The sequence below is a fragment of the Podarcis melisellensis genome (assembly GCF_964234715.1).
Source record: "Podarcis melisellensis genome assembly, chromosome: W".
Classification (NCBI taxonomy): domain Eukaryota; kingdom Metazoa; phylum Chordata; class Lepidosauria; order Squamata; family Lacertidae; genus Podarcis; species Podarcis melisellensis.
The window spans coordinates 11,486,945-11,495,238 of NC_138535.1; the positions used below are offsets into that span (position 1 = coordinate 11,486,945).

The window sequence follows — 8,294 nt, forward strand, 5'->3', positions numbered from 1 at the left end:
TCTGCCTCCGGCCAAGTCCTTCGGAATCACCTCCGATGTGATTAACGACCTGAGCCTTTGATGAGGCCTCAGGCACATTCCCAATACACAGAGAATCAAAGCAGCACACGGAAATGATGAGATTTATGGCTACATTGCAAAGGGTTCTATTATCCTAACTATGCAAACAAAAAAACCCCACATCCTCTCTCTGTGAGAGCAGAGAGCAACTGAAACAAAGGAACAGGAAACCAGTAACGTCACATCCGTCTCCCGTGAGACTTCCAACAGGATGGAATGTGTGGAATGTAAACAGAGTCTTGTGACTCCAAAGCACTGCTCAGTGGCAAACAGAAACTAACACCGGGTCAGGCCCTGCTCCAGCCTCACCTGCTTCTGCAAGCAGAGAGGAGAACAGCATCAAAGGACCGTTTCCTTGATCTCCAGGACAGCCTTATCTCCCACAGAGGCCTCCCTGGACCTTGCGACTCGAGAGGTAAGCCTACATCTGGATTCCTCAGAATGGCACATTTTCCCAACCACAATAAGCAAACGTATGAACCTCTCTCATGGGCAGTGGAGGCTGGTCCATCGGGGTGAATGGGGCACTGCCTCCCCAGCCTACCCTCCTACTTGCAACCAGTTCAGCGGGTGGCAGCACCACCCGCCAGCTTCTTCCTTTTTAGTCTCTGGGTGGCCCCTTGCAGAACTCAGCAGTGAGAATGAGGACAAAAGTACTTAGCAGTCTCTACCTGTCATTGGCTCTGGCACCATCTACTGCTGGGCTCCCAGCCTTCTGCCCTACCAGTCCCAATGGGTGTCAGTCATCAGTGCCTACAGGGCAATTATCAATCCATCCTAGGATGACCTATTTCATTTTCTTTTACTTAGAAATATTTTTGATCAGCTTAGGCACGGAGCAACAGGAGGAAAAGGGTGGAAAAGGGAGACAGACAAGATACCTCCTTCATGCTCTGGAGGATCTCCCCTTTCTGGGCGTGGCTCTGGTGCATGAGCTGGGCTTGACCTTGCTGCTCCAGATCCAACCAGTGCTCAAACTTCAGCTTCTCCTGCATCTTCTACTACTGGGAAGGACCAGCAAAGAGCCTCATCAGCACACACATTCAAGCATGTGAACATACTGTGGCTTGTAGTGTTCCTCCCAGTGCATGATGAGAGACAGGGCTTGTGTGTTCATAAACAGCAGATGGAAGTGAACAAACCTGTGTTTGGACTGTGTTTGGACTACAGACTGCAGGTGGGGGTGGGGGGGTGGAGCTGGCCTAACTGAAAGCTCACCCACACAAAATATAGTAAGAGTTATCCCCCTGCATGTTTTTTGCTTGTTGTCTTCTAGCCTTACAAATAAAGCTTTCTGAAAAAAAATCCCTCCCAATAGATAATCCCCATGCATGTAGAAATCTAGTATGCCATGGAAAAGTTAGGCTAGATATGCTACTTTTCTTTGGGGGGTGGGGTGCGTGTGTGAGCAGAGGAGCAATCGTTGTATGAGCCAACACCTGCAGTTTGAAGTGGTATAGTCCAGACACAACTCTGCCACCTCATCTTCCATTGAATTTTCCTCTCTCCTTCAGCTGTCACCCAGTGGGCAATTAATACATCAAGCTAGAGCATAGAGTAAGATGGGACAGCGGGTGCCCACTCCATCAGTTCAGCTGGCAAACCAGCTCACTTTGAGCTCCTCCTCTCTCCTTAAACCCTTTCCTTTCCAAGCTGCTTGTTACGAGAACTTTGTAAGAATTAATGCATGAGCTTACTTGTTTGCCTCTTCTCTCTTCATTCCTTTTGTGCCATGTCTTAGATTATACACCTGCAGGTTAAGGACTGTTTGCTACTCATCTTGTGTAAGGTGCTCTGGCAACCATTCTGGCTGAAGCATTTTTTATTATTTCAATACTTTACACTGGGGGGGGGGGACCTGTGGCCCTCCAGATCTTGCTGGACCCTTAACTCCCATCAGTCTGAGCCAGCATGCCCAATGCTCAGGGATGTTGGCAGCTGTACACCAGCAACCTTGAAGGGCCGAAAGCTTTCCCATCCTGGCTTTAAAGCAAATGAATTTGCTGACTAAGGGAACTGAGCCAGATCTATTTTTCTTCAGATGGCACTATCATCATCATCATCATCATTATTATATGATGGCCACTTGTGTACGTAAATAATACTGTCTTACAGAAATTGGCGGATCCAGTGAAGAAATGGAACAAGCTGGGGGAGCCATCTGGAGGGCATAACAGTTTTCCAAAAGGGAGAAGGGTTGAGCAATGGAAAATGTTTCTTACCTTCCGTTTCTCATAGTCCATAAATTTGTTCTGAAAAAGGAGGAGAAGGAGAAGAGTTTGGATTTGATATCCCGCTTTATCGCTACCCAAAGGAGTCTCAAAGTGGCTAACATTCTCCTTTCCCTTCCTCCCCCACAATAAACACTCTGTGAGGTGAGTGGGGCTGAGAGACTTCAAAGAAGTGTGACTAGCCCAAGGTCACCCAGCAGCTGCATGTGGAGGAGTGGAGACGTGAACCTGTTTCCCCAGATTACAAGACTACCGCTCTTAACCACTACACCACACTGGTGATAGAAACTGTGCCACTAAGGGGAAAAAACCTATGCCAATGCTAAGAACCAGAGAACTAAAAAACACCTGGTGGATGAAAAAAAAAAGCTCAAGAGATCCAGCACTTAGCCAACACTCATGATGCACAGAGTCTCTTTAAAGCCACAAAGACCATCTATGGACCAATAAATCATGGCATATGCCCCCTACGCTCAGCAGATGGTACCACACTTCTGAAAGATAAAGAAGCTATTGCACTGTGCTGGAAAGAACATTACCAACATCTCCTTAACCGCAACTCCCCCATAGCTGCTGAGGTCCTCTCACAAATCCCGCAAAAACAAATTAGAGATGAGCTTGCAGTATCTCCAAATCTGGGAGAGCTGTGTACAGCTATTAACCAAGTGAAAAACAACAAAACCAGTGGACCTGATGGGATACCTGCTGAAATCTTCAAAGTGGGTGGAATTGAACTTACACAACAACTTCACAAGCTCATCAAAAAAATCTGGGAGAGAGAAGCAATCCCAGCAGACTTCAAGAATGCCAAAATTATCAATCTCTTTTTAAAAAGGTGACAGAACTGATTGCAGAAACTATCTAGGCATCTCTCTGTTAGCTGTGGCCAGCAAAATTCTTGCAAGGATCTTAGCAAACCGTCTCTTAACATTATCCGAGGTGACCCTTCCTGAATCCCAAAATGGTTTTCAGCCTTCTAGGGGGACAGTGGACATGATTTTCACAGCTCAACAACTTCAGGAAAAATGCAGAGAGCAAAACCAACCTTGGTACTCACACCATGCCACCAGTTCTAGTGGTGCATCCAGCACCTCAGGGGCTCCCCTTGCTTGCTTCTGAGAAGAACTGGCTCTGCATTCCATACAAAATGTTGTTGTGCCTGCTGTTTGCTACAGAGACTGAAGATTCCTTCCCCCAGGTTTTGGCCCTGCTCAAGAACCAGTTAAGCACTTCCATGCCCCATTCGTTTAAACTGCAGAATAAACTTGGCCCTTCCATGAATCCCATTGAAATCTATAACATTATTCAGTTGTGTCTCAGCATATTTATGGGAAATGTCACTATTACAAAGAGTTTGGAAGAGTTTGGATTTGATATCCCGCTTTATCACTACCAGAAGGAGTCTCAAAGCGGCTAACATTCTCCTTTCTCTTCCTCCCCCACAACAAACACTCTGCGAGGTGAGTGAGGCTGAGAGACTTCAGAGAAGTGTGACTAGCCCAAGGTCACCCAGCAGCTGCATGTGGAGGAACAGGGACCCGAACCCGGTTCACCAGATTATGAGTCCACTGCTCTTAACCACCACACCACACTGGCTCTCACAAAAGCAGCCTGGGTTTAACTGGGTTTAACACAACCCACTCACTCATTCATACACACAGACACACAAATACACTCAAACCACCTCTCACAGTTCAGGGGAGCCAGTGACCATTGTTAGGTTGCATGTAAGGCACGGCTGGGAAATCTGTGGCCCTCCAGATGCTGTTAGGATGCCAAACTCCCATCAGCCCCTGCAGCTGGCATGGCCAGTTGGTCAAGGGCAATGGGAATCCAGCGACATCTAGAGGATAACACACTCCCCATCCCTGACGTGAAGACCACTGCCTGCTTTTCAGCAATTACCTGCCACTCAGCCTCATTCTCCGCATATTTCATGACCATCCTGCCGACTCCATCCACCGAAGTCTCACCTCCGTCACGTTCCAACACTGGGAGTAAATACTGGGAGGGAGGATTGTACTCGATTCCTAATTCTGGGAGAAACCGGAAGACAGCACGGGCAGGTCAGTTATTGGCAGGGCTCAGGCATCACAGGTGAAACTCGAAAAATTAGAATATCGTGGAATAGTTCATTTATTTCAGTAATTCAACTTAAAAGGTGAAACTAATATATGAGATAGACTCATGACATACAAAGCGAGATATGTCAAGCCTTTATTTGTTATAATTGTGACGATTATGGGGTACAGCTGATAAAAACCCCAAATTAATAATCTTAGAAAATTAGAATATTGTGAAAAGGTGCAGTAGCTATTCAATCCATAACACCTGCAATGGGTTCAGTAGGAAGCACAATCATGGGGAAGGCTGCTGACCTGACAGTTGTGCAGAAAGCCATCATTGAGACCCTCCATAAGGAGGGAAAGCCTCAAACGGTAATTGCAGAAGAAGTTGGATGTTCCCAAAGTGCTGTATCGAAGCACATTAATGGAAAGTTATGCAGAAGGGGAAAGTGTGGAAGAAAAAGGTGCACAAGCAGCAGGAATGACCACAGCCTGGAGAGGATTGTCAGGAAAAGACCATTCAAACGTGTTGGGGACTTTCACAAGGAGTGGACTGAGGCTGGAGTTAGTGCATCAAGAGCTACCACACACAGACGGATCCTGGAGATGGCCTTCAAATGTCGTATTCCTCTTGTCAAGCCGCTCCTTAACAAGAAATGACGTCAGAAGCATCTTGCCTGGGCTAAAGGGAAAAAAAGAACTGGGCTGTTGCTCAGTGGTTCCAAGTCCTCTTTTCTGATGAGAGCAACTTTTGCATCTCATTTGGAAACCAAGGACCCAGAGTCTGGAGGAAGAATGGGGAGGCACACAATGCCAGATGCTTGAAGTCCAGTGTGAAGTTCCCAATGCCAGATGCTTGAAGTCCAGTGTGAAGTGAAGATTTGGGGATCCATGCCATCAGCTGGTGTTGGTCCACTGTGCTTCATTAAGTCCAGGGTCAACGCAGCCGTCTACCAGGAGATTTTGAAGAACTTCATCCTTCCTTCTGCAGACAAACTTTATGGGGATGCTGACTTCATTTTCCAGCAGGAATTGGCACCTGCCCACACTGCCAAAAGTACCAAAACCTGGTTCAGTGCCCATGGGATTACTGTGCTTGATTGGCCAGCAAACTCGCCTGACCTGAACCCCATAGAGAATCTATGGGACATTGCCAAGAGAAAGATGAGAGACATGAAACCGAGCAATGCAGAAGAGCTGAAGGCTGCTATTGAAGCATCCTGGTCTTCCATAACACCTCAGCAGTGCCACAGGCTGATCGCATCCATGCCACGCCGCATTGAGGCAGTAATTGATGCAAAAGGTGCCCAAACCAAGTACTGAGTACATATGCATGCTTCTACTTCTCATAGGTCCAATATTGCTCTGTTTGCAGTCCTTGTTTTGCTGATTTGATTTAATATTATAATTTTCTGAGATTGTTAATTTGGGGTTTTCATCAGCTGTGTGCCATAATATCACAATTATAACAAATAAAGGCTTGACATATCTCGCTTTGCATGTCATGAGTCTATCTCATATATTAGTTTCATCTTTTAAGTTGAATTACTGAAATAAATGAACTTTTCCATGATATTCTAATTTTCTGAGTTTCACCTGTAAGTGTGATGCACTGGGCAGAGCGCTAAAAATGAGTCAGGGAGACTTGAGCCCTGCTTGACCACCAAACGCATCAAGGTGGCTCTAGAATTCAGAAAGCATGTTTTCATAGGAAGTGGCCTTATACTGAGCCAGACCGTTGGTCCTGTGAGATTTTGACCAGCTTCGGCCCATCTGAAGCTGATACAGGCTCGTCTCATCTTAAGCCCACGCAGAGCAGTCCACACAGCAGAAGGATAAGCAGTATGTGCCACATTCTTAACTTTATTTACACTTCTATGCTGAGAGAATCCAAACATGCATCTTGCCTCTGTGAGAGCAGAGAAGCAACTCCTCTCGGAAACAAAGAACACCGAGAGAACAGTGAAAAACAGGAATCCAGTCTCCCATTCCCGTGGGAATCCAACAGTAACTCTGACTGTGGAATGCAAAACAATGTATTGTGACTCCAGTTGCTGCTCAGTAAGGGAAATAGAAAACAACATCCTCCCCCTTTCTGTGAACATCACTGGGCAGCATGTTCGTACAATATCAGTACAAACCCAACTTCTGCACATAGGTACAGTGTTGATCCCTTGATACAACCTTGCACAATACATCAGTAGGAATTTCGTTACCTGGCGTATAGGACACCGTTACGAGTCCCTTCTGAACACGTTCCTTAGTATGTTGCAGTTTCACGCCCCCATCCACATTTTCGCGGGGCTGGCGCCAGCCCCGCAGGACTCAGGGATCCCCATTAGTATTCATCTTCTGCAGTGCCAGCCAATCAGCTGGCGCTGGAGGCGGGCCCACCCGAGGGCACTTAAAGTCAGGGCAGCCCTGGCTCGCCCCTTTTCCTCCTTTGCAGCAGCCGCGGTTTAGTCTTTTTCTGAGGTTTGTATCTTGTTCAGGTTTCTGTGCTCCTTTTACCCACGCGTTTTTTTTTCTGGTCCTCTGCAGGTCCGGTTCTTTGGTCGTCGTTGCTCCCCGATCCCCCCGCTCCTGGCTACCCGCGCGCTGCGCGCAACACACTGTAAGGAATTCTACCCATCCTACTGCTTTGTCCGCTCTAAAGGATCGTCGCTCTAAAGGTGCTGCGGACCGAGCCTTCTCCTATTCCCCAGCCGGCTTCCCCCTGCGCTGACCTCTGAGCTTCGCGCCTCCATGCCGCTCGTGATTTTCGCTATCTGGAGAGGACCAGATCGGCTTTCCTCCCTTCGGTCGCCGCTCACCAGCTGAGCCTGTTACAGCTCACGCCGGCTTCTCTTCAGCGTTTCCCGGCTCCTCTTCGCTACTTTCCCGGCCGTCGGAGAACGCAGCGCACCCATTCATTCAGGTTTTGCTACTGGGGGTTCAGATTTTAACTTCAATTTCTGCGCAGCGGAGCACCGCCGCGTGTGTGGGGCTTGTGTGGCTGCAAAGGAGCGTTTTTTGCTTTAAGCACCGCCACATTTGCGGGGTTTGTGGGGCTGCAAGGGAGCGTTTTTGTGGCTTGGGGCTTGAAGTCGGGGGGGGGGGCGCAGGGTGAAAAAACGGTTTAATTCGCCAGCTTTAGCTTGATCACATTTTCGGGGTTTATTTCCTGTTGTAGCCTGATTGCTGTTCGCTGCTCTCCGGGGCTTATTTTCCTGTTTAGTCTGATCGCTGAACACGAAGCGGCACCGTTGCTAAGCTACGGGCCCGCCCCCGGCTGCCATTTGCAACCGCCCACGTGGCTTTAAAGCAGGCACCATCTTACGATAGGCAACTAAGCGTGTGAAGTCTCTCTCTCTTTAAGGCTAGGCAGGCAGCCTTTTTACAACACAGCAGCAATAGCGGCAGGACAGGAGGGTTATAATTCACTGCTAGCTGGCTCACAATAGCAGTAAATCAGATGTACAAGAGGCTGATCTTCCATAGCTTATAAGGCTTTATATATTTGACAATACAGCTCATTTGGTTGATTTAAAGTGATTAAAGGCCTCAAAGAGTTTTGCCTTGACAAAGATATTCATTGGTTGGAATTTTAATTGAAGTACTTTAAAGGTTGATAGGAGGCTTATTTCTAATTGTTTTAAGGCTTTATATTTTCCTGCAATATATTTCATTTGGCTGCTTTACTTAAAGTGTGGAGGTACCCCAAGGAGCTTTGCCTTGCCAAAGCAATTCATTGATTGGAATTTTAATTAATTTAAATAAACCTTTATATATAAAAACAAGTATATCTGTTAGTTTATAAGGCTATACTGAATCTGGCAATTTAATTCATTTGGTTGATAAAATATAAAGGCTTAGCATTTGTTACTTTACAGGGCTATATTTAATCTGGCAAGCTACAGGGACAGTCATTGCTTGTTTCCTAAGAGGCTTGCTTTTT

General features: G+C 46.9%; 1 long non-coding RNA gene across 1 annotated transcript; it reads right to left on the minus strand.

Annotated features, from left to right (window-relative positions):
* Positions 1–342: 342 nt before the first annotated feature.
* LOC309361171 lies at positions 343–4,329 on the minus strand. The gene is made up of 4 exons (XR_014164362.1): positions 4,197–4,329; positions 2,283–2,312; positions 942–1,064; positions 343–375 (listed from the first exon to the last, which is right to left on the minus strand). It is a non-coding gene; the product is annotated as an uncharacterized lncRNA (long non-coding RNA).
* Positions 4,330–8,294: the final 3,965 nt, after the last annotated feature.